Source organism: Ptychodera flava, chromosome 21, assembly GCF_041260155.1.
Source record: "Ptychodera flava strain L36383 chromosome 21, AS_Pfla_20210202, whole genome shotgun sequence".
NCBI lineage: Eukaryota > Metazoa > Hemichordata > Enteropneusta > Ptychoderidae > Ptychodera > Ptychodera flava.
The window spans coordinates 9,350,329-9,366,217 of NC_091948.1; the positions used below are offsets into that span (position 1 = coordinate 9,350,329).

Sequence of the window (15,889 nt, forward strand, 5' to 3'; positions counted from 1 at the left end):
TACATTGTCATTAGGGATATCAAAAATGTAATAGCTCTTTTCCTCAGGGAGTTTATCTTTCTGATCAATTATTTAGGGTTTGTGTTGCATTTTGTACAGCATTGCACTCACATGGTTGTATTCATCCAGTTGTATCAAAGTTGGTTACTTCTTCATGGGCATGTGGTTGTCTAGCAAAAAGGCGTTTTCATTCAGAGTTGCAATAAATTTTGCAAGATTTAGGAATGTGATTAAAATATTGATGGCAGAGTCCCATTGTGTAATCTCTGCACTGCAGTGATGTAACTCAGAGGGGCCTCTCACACACAAGATTTTTCAACTCTTTGAAGAAATTTTAGGAAATTTCAGGTTCAAAAAAGGTAGCATTTTTCATGCATTCCATTCAGATTCATGTATCCATAGTGAATAGCAAGGGTTGCTATAAACTATAAGATTTGCCTTGTTCCCAAACGCTTGGTAATTTACATCTGGGCTGTTTTGCTAAAAGCAGCAAATTACCGGATAATGATGGAAAAAAACTGCGTCATTTTGTACGGCAAGTTTCAGGAGTTTTTTTGTCATGTACATGATGAAATTATCTTCTAAGGTTTCTTACCTTGGGAAACCTATCAGTGCACAAGGTATTTTCTGGTTATACCCTGTGAATTTTGTTATACGGAATATAGACTGCTACAATCATCTCCAAAATTTGCATTCTGTGAATCACCAAAGTTTGTGGAGACCACCTCAAGGAGTTACACAACACAGATTTGATGTGTTTGTTATGTTCTTGTCACAAAAGAAATAAACCAGTCATTACTCAATTTATTCAAATAATCACCGTCAACATTACGGTAATTAAAAATCTGGTAAGATTGTTTAAAAAAAAACATTATTGTAGCTTTGACCATATGAAATGAAGCTGTCCAATAAATGGGACAAACACAGTATCTATAGAGAGAGGTACTGGAATGCAGTGTCTACACTTGTATGAAGTTTATGTAATATGGATGTAACATGTAAAGTAAGAGATAAGGCAGCATTGAGTGCATGTCAATGGGAGAGATAGCCAAGGCTGGCTTGTTTTTCTCTCAGTACATGTAACAGTGTAGGCCTACCTATAAATTTTCATGAGTCGAATTATGTACATCTGACACAAGACTGACTCCATTTTATCCTCAACTCCCAGTAACCATTTGTTGCAGCTGTTCATGTAATATTAAATTGCTAATCAATATTTTTACTTGTGTTTGTCCCAAAATGTATTTATTTCCATCTGTGTGGGCTCAGTATGTTTTGCTTGATTTGGGTGTATGTGCATCTACGGAGGAGTCTGATTCCAATGCCTGTTGTACAGGCATGAAATATGGACAGTCTGGTTAATAATGCATTCTCATTCCATGCATGTATATAAACAAACCATTTGAACTGCAACCGGGAGCAGCATATCATATTGGCATATTGGTTAAATACGGCCTTGTTATATTTATATGAACTAGTTTGATTGCCGAGCACTTGATAAGCCTGATGACGTGTTGCACAATTTGAAAAATTGCAGGAACCATTACGTGGGTATTTTTTTTGCCTCTGAACTCAATTCCATCTGTAATACTGCATATTTTTTGCCCCTAAACCCAATTTCATTTACAATACCATGTGTAAGTGCTCAATCATTGTCAGTTACAATACTGAGAACCTGTATTTCAGGAAGCCAGAGGCTTTTCGCCGTAGCGTTCATCAAACCACACCTCTTACATCTGCAATGAGTCATCAGATAGTTGAAACACACAAAAAAAAACAGTGTACGCAGGTGACCCTTTCCACACTGCCTACAAGCACGTTATTACAAAGCCCTTTCTCACTGCTATGTGTGTCAAATCAGCAATCAATCAAAACAAAATCAGGTAACTCAAAGTGCAAACTTTTCTCATGTGTGCAAAATGGATATTACGGTTCATAACCAAATTAAGAAGAATATCTCCGATGTCAATGTCCTTGGGACCCCATGATTGACAGGATGTGTATCATGGGAGACTCAGTGACGGTGTCTTTACCCTAATATTCTATATACTACATCAAATTACCCCAGGTTCATACTGAGTTGAAATGGGTGGTGTGGCATGCTGGTTATTGGCCTTCTAGTTGCCAATAGCAACCAACGGGGTGCCCATCTTTTAATTTTATAATACAGTATATAGGATTATAAAAAAAACATGGAACACAGTGCTATCATCGTAATTCCATACAATGTATAATGGCTTTTTTGCATGACCATCAGTAATGATGCGTATTCTAATGCATTTCTATTGTAAGCACAGAGATACAGCACTGTGTTACACTACTCTACAGGGAATATGAAAACCAATGTAAATCCAGTGGTATATAATGGAAAAGAAAAATTTCAGATACTCATATTAGTGATAATGATATCACAAAAGAAATTTGATATACATGTGTTGCATACATGATTACAGATTGGAGATAATGATTGTACATTGTGAAGTACGGTAGTATCATATATCATACCCATATTAGTTACCTGTAGCTGTGATTTGATTTCCGGACATTGGGTAATTTGTAAAATCTGATAGTTCCCCAAAATGTATCCATCATCCCATATCGTGTGACATACCTAGCATGTTTTCTCTTACAATATCTGATGTCCTGTGGTAAATATTTGCTTTGGCATACCATGGGTAATTTATGATGTCAACAATTTGCAGTCTTCTTCCCCCCCCCCACTCCACTTCAGACAATTCAGTGCTTCCTGTGAACTATCAGCCTGTCTTTCCTGTGTAAAAATCATAAAGGGTTGGACTAATGGATCACAGCTAATATATATATATATTATATATATATATTATATATATAATATATATATATATATATATATATATATATATATATATATATATATATATATATATATATATATATATATATATATATATATATCTGTGTGTGTGTGTGTGTGTGTGTGTGTATCTAAATAGTGTGTGTGTGTGTGTGTTGATGATAAACATGAGTAGTTAATCAGATTACTTAATTCATACATATGTTTTACAGACTGGTAATGCCCAGTACCTCAAATAAACACCCTAACTATCCTCAATAAGTAAAACCATTTCAACAGGTTATCATGAAGATGTATGCAATAACAGAAATGCTTTGAAATACAATATGAACACTGTAGAGTATGTGATGTGCTTTATCATCTGTATGTGAGGGGCTTTGTATCTTTTTACAGCTTGAAGTTTGCGAATCACTTAGCTGCATTTGCCAAAGACATGATCCATGGCTTGTATCGTTTGAATTTCCCATTTTTCATCGTCATCCCTCCAGAGGACTTCCTTCGACTGATGCGTTGCAAAAGTCGTATCTTTGTAAAAAGTAGGATGAGTAAAATGGACAAAGAACATTGCCAGAATCCTCAGCACATTGAAAGATTGTCTCCAGCATGTCCAGGATTATTGAAGTTTGCTGAATATTTTATGAGTTGTGTGTTTATTCAGAAAAATTAGGGGAAAAAATATATGAGTTGCTGTCAGCTTTGTTTGTTGGCTTGGAATCCTGGATGTTTTGTGTAGAATATGCCCTGAAGAGGAGTTGTCATTGAAAGCAGTATTAGCCAATACAAGCTTCAGGAATTGACAGAGCATTCACAGCTTTATATCATAATTCATGTGTTTATGCGTTTGTCTCTCAATATTACACAACTTTATGCAGAACGCTCTTCACTTTTCTGTTTGCTACAGAACCAATTTCATTATTCTGTCCTACAACACCTTGCTGTACAGTTTTATGGCTGTGTTTAATATTTGTACATGAATTGGGAAGGGCCTGGAGAATTAAATTTGATGATGGTGTAGAGGTGGCTGTTCTACTGCACATGCAAATGGCAAATTTCAAAATCCAATGCCAAAATGTGCCCACATCAAGTTGTGACCTTTGACATCAAGGCATGACCTCTCTGCCTCATCTTCACCCAAACAAAGAAAGCAATGATATGTATTGTAGGTCAGTGCTCATAGCAGTGTTTCTTGCATACTAACCATCCACATAGCAATACAATGTAGTAGGTGTCTCTTTGCACACCTCTTCAAATGCCTGCCTTCAGGCAGTCATGTCATTTATCTCTCAGATGACTCTTCAGAATTGCATTTCCATTTGATGAAGCGTTGTCCACCACTGTGCTGTGCATGTTATTGATTTCAGCCCTGAGCTCCCCTACCTTGACCTAATCCATCCCCCTCCCCAACCCTTCCCCATACCCAACGTAGCGCCCTTGTTGTGATTTTCTTAATTCACAGCTAAATAATGTACAAAATTGAATCAAGAGGAGACCACGTGCACTCATAAGCTGGACACACACACACACATGCTTTTGCTGTTTGAGAAGTCAATGTTATCATATCGATTTAGCGGAAATGTTTCAGGGATGGGTCTCCATTACAGGGTGCAACCGTCAGCAACTCACTCTCCTTTGCAGTTGAGCTCACAGCTGTGCACACAATGATTCGGCAAATTTGGTCTCCTCAAAAAACATCAAATAAGGAACTTATGAAATAGAATTACTACATATTTGATCACATTCAATGTATGTTGTGATTGTAGTATTTTGTGGACAGTTTAGATATATTTTCCAATAATTATTTTGAGCACTTCCCAATCTTGGACTGTGAGGGGTTGAAATGAAATAAAGGCATGACAAAACTGGGAGACATGCATGGGTTTCCAATACCACACTGCAAATGCCCATGTTAATGTTTTGCTTATTGCTGCAAATGTTTTTAAGATACACATTCCTCTTTTACCTGACATGAAAATAAGAACAAGCATGTCAAGTAGCATTAGTAAATTTCTTGAAATTTACTATTCATTTTTCAGTCATGACACCTTTGGGTTGACTGAAAAACCCATATAATTTATGCTATTGCCCTTTTTTGCCCGTAGAATCCTCTTGTTGTGAACAACAGAGGTGGTGGTATACTCTGAAATAAATGATTTGTACTGTATCAGGTGATTCATCTCAATGAAAGGTTCACTCCCAACCCCAACAGACGTGCAAAATGATATAAATGCTTAGGTGCTGCGCCACTCGTACAGACATACATGCTCGGCATTGTGGGTAGGATTTATGTTTGAGCAGATGACAGTTTGTGGCCAGCCTTTTATGCGAAATAAACATGCAATAAATATCGTGGTCACCTTTGACACTGGGCAGGTGATTTAGTGTTGCTAATTTCACAGAGTCACGACGTCTCGGTTAGTGAACCAAACCAGGTGTTCTTTAATGGACTTTGATGCATATTTGAAGGCTAAGTTGAAGTGGAGATGTTACAGCTCAAAATGTTGCTTCTGCTCTGAGAAAGGTGTCTGATGAGAAATAATAGCGTTAAAAGATGAAAACATCCCTTGTTGTGAGGTGCTTTTAAGAAAAGGTGTGCTTTGAGAAATGATTGTGTTAAAAGATAAAAACATTGCTTTTACAATTGCTTTTGAGAAAGATGTGCCATGAGAAATTTCAGCATCACGTCAACAAAAAAATCAATGTGTGAGAATTGTCATTAGGGAGATATATCCACGGCTCTGAGGATTACATATGATGAGAACAAATAGTGTTCAACGATAAAACATCTGAAATGTGTCCATGCTGAATAGATGTGTTAAGAGTCACCAAAGATAGAAAATTCACTGGTGATATTACATATCAAGACACTTCACAGGTATGCCTTGCAAAAAGCCAAACCTTACGAAAACGCTGAGTCAGTCAGCCCACGTACGTGTGTAAGTGTAGTTTGCACTTTCCTCATGGCGTCATAACAATTCATCACAATTTAGCTTTTTAATGACTTCCACCGAAAACAAATACACTACAGTTTGCATGGTAATCGTTGCCCTAGCAACACCAGAGTTTGCTGTTGCTTGCTGCCATAGCGATGAACCGATGATGTCAGTATGCTGCGTGTAGATGCTCGTTAGTTAATTAGAAGAACGTGATGAAACCAGAAGCTGTCCTGTCTTGGACCGTGGAATTTATAGTCACAGTCAAACAGGAAGTGGTGTTAGATTGTGTGACAGTATTTTGCATATGTCACTCACAGTAGCTATGCATCATGCTTGGTGTAAGGGTCAAGGATTGTCCAACCAGTGCAAATCACGGATTTCATATTTAATTAAAATGCAAAAACCACATAAGCAGAACTAATGGCAAATTTGAGCTTCTTGTTTTTTGACCAAATTAGGCATTCAACAACGTTTTGCACAGCCAGCTTTATTGACTCGACAAGAATTGGATCAGTTCCATGGGGATCCACCGATGAAATGCTACACATATGCATGTGAAACACTTTATCACCTGTTCACGCCTTGGCGTGTTTCCAATACCCATGCATACACATGTAGTAATGCCGGCGATTGCATTCTGTCTGATGCATTGCAATGCTGATGAACTTGTCAGCAAACACAAATGGCTGCTGCCATCTAACACTGCAGCATGCATGTATATTGTGTGACAGCCTTGCCCAACGTGACCTGCACAAATGCAGAGCCCCCTTCATAAGGACTGTTGTCCATGACATATCTGTAAACTTGTCAAGAAATCCTGAATGCCGACCGCTTTCATATAACCTGCATCAATTACTCCCAAGGAGGAGATAAAATGAAGCCAAGTATGGATCGAAATATGATCATTGTAGGTCATTTTATATCATTGAATGTAACAAAAGATACTGCCAACCAATTTTCAGATAATGAATCTTGCCCTTTGTTAGATGGAATATATGCATGAATGTATCACATACATCTGATTGATATTATTGTGAATAAAACTTTTGGACTGGTGAGTTGGTAATACGCCTAGAATCTGAACAGAATACACTCCTACAAGTCATATAACTGTTCTCACGTCCTGCTGCCTGGTTATTAACCTCATTTCAATGTACAGTGAACTTTGGTCGCAAAAATCTGATGAGTGTTCAAGCTCCTTCAGGTGCTTGCAGCTCATGTGAATCAGAATGACATGGTTGTTACAAATTTAGATGAAATTAGCATGATGAATTCACGTTGCTCAACATTTTTATTTTCTCTAAATTATTTAGTACTGGGTAGAATTGGGTCTTCCAACTAGCCCTGAGGAGGTGTGTCAGATTGTAGGCCGCTTTCACAAACAGTGCGGCATTCGTTATTCAGCTTGTTGGCGAAATCTGCAATAATCATCATGTATGCATGAAAGTGCAGTTTGTAATAAGGCAACATGAAAACTCTTTTTTCAGTCAAATGAAGCCTTAACTCAGAAGATTCCTGAGTGTATTTCATTCACTGTCAATTTCAAAAGAACCCTGTTCCTTTCAGTCAAGCAACATCAAACACAGTGCCTTTGAAGATAGTGTTCATCGTTTCATGTAAATGATTAATTTCAACTTCAGAAAACTAGCAGTACACAATACACATGTTGTCAGCGTGTCTCCAAACTTGTTTGAACTCTGTGAAAACGACAACAGTTCAAACTTCAGATTTATGGCTTATTTTTGAGCCCGGCATGCCGCTGCGCACGTATCCGATCCCTCCGTAATTATTTTTTTGCCAATGCAGCAAATCAAAGCATATGTCTTGGAAATAGGCCCACATGACAAGACCCGTGTAAAACTCATTATTCATGCGTGCTATGAGTGTACTTCACCCTACCATAATTAGAACAAGTACCAAATGTCACAGACATGTTATCACAATGTCCTGATAATTTAAGGTTAGAGCAAACTACATACCACTTGAGAAGAACAGTAAACGGAAACTTCAATACAGTTCAAAACTAAACGCCCGCATCAGCCGTAATAATATTTATGCAAAAGTGGATTATCAAGTTTTAGGGTGTGTCTGTCTGGGCTGAAAATCAACAAATGCATGAGCAAAACATGTCATGAAGATCGGAAGTAGAATTTATCTCTTGACATTCTGCAGATACAGAAATACATCTCAGTAGAGACTCTAGCAAGTGTATACAAGTTGAACTTTCTCAGAGGGACAAGGCGCAGTCTTTCCAATTATTCTTGCTATTCTTGTCGTATAAATTATTTATAGTGTTCTGCTCACTAAAACAGTAAAACTCTTCTCACACCTTGGGTATACATACAATGTTTAGATATGCTGATGACATAATTTCTGATAAATGACGTCGTCATCAAAGCATTTCTTGTTATATCTACAAGTACTGGGTGAGTAGAGGTCTGATAACAAATAATTTAGCATGTATCAATGAGCAGAACATCGTGAATAATTGCTCACATGAAACAGAAATAACCAAACTACTTTGAAAAGATAGTAAAGTCCCTTTAAAGATTTATGACATACAGTTCACACATGACTATAAAGTGGTCGGTGAAACAACCACAAACTTAGTGTGTTCAAGTCCTTATTTTTGTGTGACACCAGAATCAACATTCCCAATGCTAACATCATGGTGCAGCACTGTCTGCAGGATTTAAATTTCACTGAATGTCAGTTAGTGAAAATATACATGTCATTGCAGAAAAATGTCATTGTCAACCGTTACCAGTACTCTACCTGTCAGAGTTATTGGGCAGTTTGATCTGTAGATAATGGTTGACTCAAGACAAAGTGAAAATTCTAAAAATTGAAAAAAATTAACACTTGGTTTACAAAAAGGAGATACACAATCAGGTTACTGTTCAGAGAAATAAACTGAACTATCCAAAGTTTTCAGATAAAGCTTCAAGGTAAGATGATAAACACCTGGTTTCCTTTGAACTTTTCTTAATGACTCAGCACAAACTGCAGCAGAATACAAAAAAAGGTAAGTTTGTCAGACATTGCCCGGGGGTATGTTCCACTTTAATCACACAATATGACACATGTCACAAATAAGTAAGTACATGTGTTGGATTTTTTGATTTTGGTCGATTGCCCAGTGCAAGGCACACAACGCTTGCATTCATGCAATGAAAAGTGCATGTAGGGTACTTATAAAAGTATACAGCTCGGTCGAACCAGTTCCCGTAACAGGAGTTACAACCCTGGCAAGACCAGCGGAGAAGTATGCAACCACACTATACAGTGTACAGCATCTGAACGCAGTGTGCATGCCAATGCAATGCAATTAAGGTAGAGAGAGATGTAAAACCCTCATGTTAAAAGCTATCCAATAAGGTATCATTAAATAAAGGTTCTCATTTAAAAAACATTGAAATTATCATTGCTGCAGGTATATTATATGGCCAATAATGGTATTTACATACAAGATGCTAAGATAAGAGGGCCTACTTTATGTCGGGTAATTTTCTCGATGTACACAATTTACCTGAATTTTACCACTGTTGTGAAATAACATTGTGCTATTAAGTATTAGGGTATTATGATGATGATTGTCAATAAAATAATAATGATTATCTTTTATTGTCCTTACAGTTATGACAATTTATCTCTCGCATCAGGCAGACTTTGTCATTTACTGTAAAAGATTTGCTAGTGGGAGATATCATGCAGCTTATACTGAAGCAGCACTAGATTGAATATACACAGAAGCATTTTAAAACTCTAGAATTTGCTGTGACAGGGGACCTTAGTGGTGGGGTTTTATTGGGGGGGAGGGGAGAGATGGAGAGACACAGAACAAATGAACGGACAGTGCACCACAACATTGAAGAAACTGATCGATAAGTAACTGATGATCATGCTGTCTATTAGGAGCGTAGTTGTACCCTGGGTGCTCTTCAGTGCTGTTATCAGAAAGGCCATCTCTGCTGAGAAAAACGTGCTTGCAGAATCATCCTTCCAGCTGAGTAGCCATAGACACTGCTGCTTTGCCAATGACCAGCAGATATGCCGGTGAGACAAAGTTAGAAGCAAGACTAATCTACCAGAGTGTCCTCGGTTGAGATACAGTACCCTGGGGCTGTGCACTATCCAGCTGGCCTGGCAGATCCCCCCCCCCCCATATATTTGACCCACAGGGTGTCTCAGCAGATTATGAGAACTACCGTCGTGATCTTCCTTCTTTTACTAATTTTGCACACGCAAATCAAAACTCAAATCGACATGTGAGTTGTGTCCATTCAACCATCCCATATCATTTAAAAAAAATACCATGCAAAGAAATTGACAAAGAGATCTCAAAGAAGGATGTAGCAAAAATATTTTAACTCTACTCTACTAGAAAACATTAATTCCCTTAATTATCATCATAAATGAAAAGTAAGAAAACATTTACTTTCTCTCGGATATTTTTTGTTCAAAAGTGAGTGGAGAAATCTCTTTGCATACATCAGAAGAAAAAGTAATGTTTTCCAAGAATCATCTCAATTTGCATGATAGCTATATGCGCACCTGGTAAAGATGAAACCCATCTTGCTTTTTGGAAGCCCTTGGGCATTTTCCTGAATGCTCTCAACAGAATAATATTGTTAAGAAATCCATCAGATGTATCCTAAGCGAAATTAGCTCATCTTCTGTTCCCCCTCTTGTAAGCTAACATTTGTCCTGTAAAATAATCTGACATTGTGCAGGTGTTTCAGATGATTTCATTTGGAAACAAACTAGCCCTGAACCACAACACAATTATTTAATACAGCCAATCATCCCTTTTTAATCACCTACCAATTGTGATTTATGCAAGTTTTCACAGTAGCATTGGCATGACATACATTCACCATTACCAAAGGTCAGATTATTAGATAATAGATATAATATCTGAAATTTTTTTTGTGAATTATTTTGAGTCGTGCACATCGAATTATATCATCATTTTAGCTCATTATACAAAGAAGTAACCATGCTCAGAGTGATCTTGACAAGCTGAGATAGCATCTTCCATGAATGTCGCAGTTTGTCAATATGCAGGAGGCAACAGCTTTCTGCTAATGTTGAACAAAATCTGTATGCTTGACAAAGCCTCTGTCACATCTTAAAATAGAATAGGTAGTGTTTGAAGTAGATAGTAAACTAAAGCAGTATGTACTGTTGCTATACTTGAACTGTAGGTCTTGTCTTGTGTGCATTGAATTTCTCATCTCTAAAATATAAGAAAAAAAAGTATAAAGAAAATTGATGCTGTCAGTGTTGCTGTTTTTCATTGAACAGCCAATTTTTTCATTCCAAGTAAATTCATAAACTGTAATCACGTCTTGAACGTGCAACCCCATAGATCTGGAAGAATAAAAATGTATTATTTCATGGTTCATAAAACCATGATGTCATTGCATGCTGTCATGCAAACAAACTGGCCTGGATCAAAGGTTATGGTTAGGTCAAAGGTCATATAGAAATAGGTATAAGTGACTACTTGTGTTGTAATATTTTCATTCAGAACAGCTGATTGAAAACTATACAAAATAATAAAGATTTTATTGAACTCCGTCCCACATCCCACCATGTTGTTAAAAAACTTGTAAAAAGTTTGACTTGAGTCTTGTGAATGTGATGAACAAAATTTCCTGAGAAATGGAAAGGGTATTAAGGGCAAAGGAGGCAGGCAGGCAGGCAGGCAGGCAGGCAGGCAGGCAAATGGTTCATTCTGATGAGGTTAGCAAGTGCTAGAAGCATCTTTGATGACTGTGGAACAGAAAGAAAGCCAGCAGATTCTAACCTCTCAAGCACAGTTGCAATTTGGTGTTGATTTGATGAAATGTACTACAGTGAAGTTGAGTTCTGCCTACAGCTGTTGTCTTGTCATGTTTAAGGCCTTACTCGTAATAGTGTCCTGCCAAGTCCTTCCATGGGACTTTCAAAGAATGTTCGCTAATTCTCATTAACCGGGGAAGTTTACATGAACCTCAACTGGCGTGCCTTCTTCCATTGCAAGAATAAATGATACACCACGGGCAGGCGGAAACTTTTGAGATGTGTTTCCAAGGTGATGCACTGTACAGAAATGAAAAATGGTCTGTCCTCACTCAACAGTTGCATACACCCTACACAGTTACTGTGTCTGGCAATATTACATGTACTTATATATGTAGACAACTTGGAGCAGCAACTTACAATTCTCAGGAAGGTGCGGCTTCACCAGATAATTATCACCATTCCCTTCTCCTCAGTCTCAGACCCTATGAATGTTCATTAGTACAGAACACATTGTTGTGAAATATACAAATCATACTCGGATTAAAACCAATCAGGTATTTACAGAAAAGACAAGATTTTATGATTGACATGGTGTCAGATGTGTTGCATGAGCATAGATAGTATGTGCATCCACAGTGTGCTGTCACAGGGCAAGACCATAGTTGTAAGTATACAGGATGAAGCACACACAACAGTTGGTCAAACCAAAACAGTTTGTTGATATTTTTAGGCAAGGTCAAATACAGACCATGGGAAATAATTACTCTCGGATATTGCATGCACAACTTGCCAATCAGTGACAGTTTGTGATGGAGTGTGATCTTGTACGACCAATAAACATGGAGACTTTTGTCCAAGTTCCCAAGATACATACTGCAAAGTAAATCAGTGTTTTTGTTAAGGCCGGTACCACCGGTAAATGTTACCAGAGTTCCCCAGTCATTTTACCGGGGTTCCCCTTGGTATATCAATACAATCAAATGGGGACAGCAGAAATGTTACCTGAGTTGCCAAATATTTACCAATGTTCCCTAACCTTAGCAAAACACACTGTAAATTATGCCAGGATACTAGCAGATGTATAATGTAATGAGTTCATTTCCCATAACATGTCCACTTTTAATGAAATCGTTCGTTTGCAGAACTGGTTGTGGCATTTATGACATTCACAGGTGTTTCACAGACGTATTCAGTTACTCTGTTAACCTACTTGTGTCTTAACAAATGAAGTTGTGGGAATCACTTTTAACCATAGGGCAAGCCACTTTGGTTAAATTTAATTTTACTGTTGTCTAGGTTTGCCAAACGAATAGGCGTAGTGATATATGATACTTGTCGGAAGCTTGTTACTCACTCAATTTCATTGTTTGGCTTCCTGATCAAGTGATTGATAAATTGATTAACTGATCAGTTAATTGTCATATTTCGTGAAGAACCACATGACATGTTACAGTAGTCGACCGAGGAAGTGTAATACTGCAAGCTGTTTTACCCATTACATCAAAATTTCTCTTGTAAAAAATGGAGCATGTTTGTGTAAGTTATGCTATATTACATTGTCATGAAACTGACATAAGACCTCATCCATAAAATATTTGATGAAATCCTTTGAAACATAGCTATGTTTTTGGTTTCCAACAAGTTTCTCATTGCAAACTTATTGCATAAATTTGCGGCTGACTCGCAGCGTGTTTGCAAGGTTATATCTGATTGGTCGATTGTCACTATTCACAGCCACTTAGGGAGTCTATTTGTATTGTTTTCATTATATTGGTAAGATTCAGCCACCCAATTGGATAACAGCTTCGAAGTCGCTGCGAGTCGGCCCTAAATTTGACAATGACAGAAATTAATACCTCACCATATGTTTAGTTTTGTACATTTTAAGATGTAGCAAAATGGATATCAACAATACTTTAAGGCAGATTCTCAAAGAATCTAGAAAGTTGCAGATTCTCACAGATTCTCAAAGAGTCCATGTGGTGTGTATCACAGTCCCTCAATGGAGGGACTGTGTGTGTATACAGTGGCTGTCATAGTGACAGCTGTGTTTATGTCGTTTGAAAGATTTCAGAAATTGGAGCAGTTCAGCTACCCAGGGAAGAGGTCATCAAGTATACTAATCGTGTTTGTTATTCTTGTCTCTGAGAATTAGCCACCAGCAGGCAATAATTTAAACAACTTCAGTGCATTTGGAAACAGAAATACATAATGCAGAGAATTGATTAGCTAATATGTTTATGTGTCTCGGCATCAAATTTGTTTTGTAATTGTAAGTGAAAGAAGACTGTGTTTCTCTCCCCCAACCACAAATTTAAAAAAAATATAATGTGAAGCGAATGCCATTCTGTCCACTGTCCCTCCACAAATGTGTGAGTTGAGGGACTTTGTTCTGTCTTAACATTTGCTTTGTTTTCTTTATGGGATATTTACCTACCACAAACAGTCGTGTTCTGAATAGGTACTTTGAAATTGATCAACAGGGGCTCATCGTACTTCCCATTTTAGTTAATAACCAAGTTTCACTGCACAGCAGAATTCTTACATATGTGTAATTGCACATGGAAAACAATCCGGATACGATATCCGGATACGATTCCAAGGAATCTTCCTGCTTTCTGTTTCATTGTCAGCATGTTTTCAAACACTCCATGTTGTGTCCATAGTGGATGGAATTGTTTAAGATTTATCTTTGATGATGTTAACATGCAGCGTTTATCCCAGTTCCGTAATCTGCTGCAATGAAATCCTATTACCAACAGCTTTTTTGTGATCAATTCTGTTGGATAGAATCACATGATACCTTCGCTAAGTGGGCAGGCTTTTTTCTGAAATTAAATTTCGAGTAGATTTCATGTAACCTGCTTATGTTTGGTTTCCATGGCAACCACTCAGTTGTACTGTAAAGGTGTCTGTGACACACGGATGAAAGGGCGATCGTAGAGTTAATTATAAGATTCTGTATGCAAATTAGTCTGAAAATAAGTAGGATAAAGAATAACAGTTTTGGTCAAAGCTTCAAACAAAAACAGGCTTTTTTACTGGGGGACTTGGTGTGGGGTGAGGGTAGGGGGTATTGATGAGCTTGGTGCACTCGCGATTATGAATCTAAGGTGGAGATGTGCAGTTGCCATGACAATGGAATGGCCCTTGTTGTGCTGGATGGGCAGAATTAATGATGATATTGTGGTGGAGGGCTGTCCACACACTACATTGCTTGTGGCAAACTCGTGTGATAATGACATCTCTGCTTGAAACTTCATCAAAACCAATATCAGTATCTCTACCCGACTTCCGATGTTCTTATGAAACCTTAATTTGATCAGCTAAGCTTACATTCAGAATTTGAAAATGTAATGAGCTGAAACCTCTTTAAATGACAGCCTGTGAACCCATACATGGAATATAATTTGGCGATGCAATATATGAGCTGTTTGCCTTGATGTACTGAAAGAAAAATCTTCCAATCTTGACCCTCCTCCAGTTGAAATTTTACATAACAACCACAGAAATATACTGCTGAGTTAGACAAATGAAATAATCTTGTTAAAAGCAAATAGTGTGGGTTATGGTACTGTACGATAGTTTGCCCTATTTTCTAGTGTTATTTTTAGTGAGACAAGAATTCTTCAAGGCTGGAATTTGTACTGCATAAGAGATAAAAAATATAATAGGATGGAGCATCGACTGTTTCCACAGATTAAATAATTCACCTTGGCAATTTTATTGAAATATTTACATTATTAGAACAGCTCAATATTTATATCCTTTTACAAAGGATTTTTTTTATGTCCATCACTGTTTTGAAATTATTAGCTAGAGCTTATTGATTACTTCAATATCGAGACATGCTTCACTGCTACTTCTGTAGTGATGAAAGATGCCCTCTTTCAATAGATGAGTGTCAATTATTATTCCAACTGTGAATTTACGATATTTACAGAATGTTTCCGCCACTGCATGGTGCATGGATGGTCGCCATGGTAATGACTCAGTCATTCCATAGGAGGTGGCCTCCTCGAGGTGGCCATGCAGTGGTACCGATTGAATAATGGAACAGAAAACGGCGATGCTACCCGAAGGGTACTGGAGTTTCAGTGGCGGATGTTGAATAATGCAAACAAATCCGTTCCTTCAATCCATGATAATACTCAGTACGATATTTTGTCTTGCGGGACAAAGCTAATCTTCTATTTTGTAAATGCCATTTTTGTATTGTATTTTATTTTATGCTATCCTTCACCGACTGTATTTACACCTACATTGCCATGCAGAAGTCATTGAAGAAGCTTTTCCTCTTCGACTCATCCTCTCCCTCTTCAGCTTTTTCCCC

The 15,889-nt window shown here is 37.6% G+C and overlaps 1 protein-coding gene across 2 annotated transcripts in view; it reads left to right on the forward strand.

Annotated features, from left to right (window-relative positions):
* LOC139121334 (casein kinase I-like) overlaps positions 1 to 15,889 on the forward strand; it is a 75,455-nt gene that overhangs the window by 40,018 nt on the left and 19,548 nt on the right. The gene's annotated exons all lie outside the window — the stretch shown is intronic.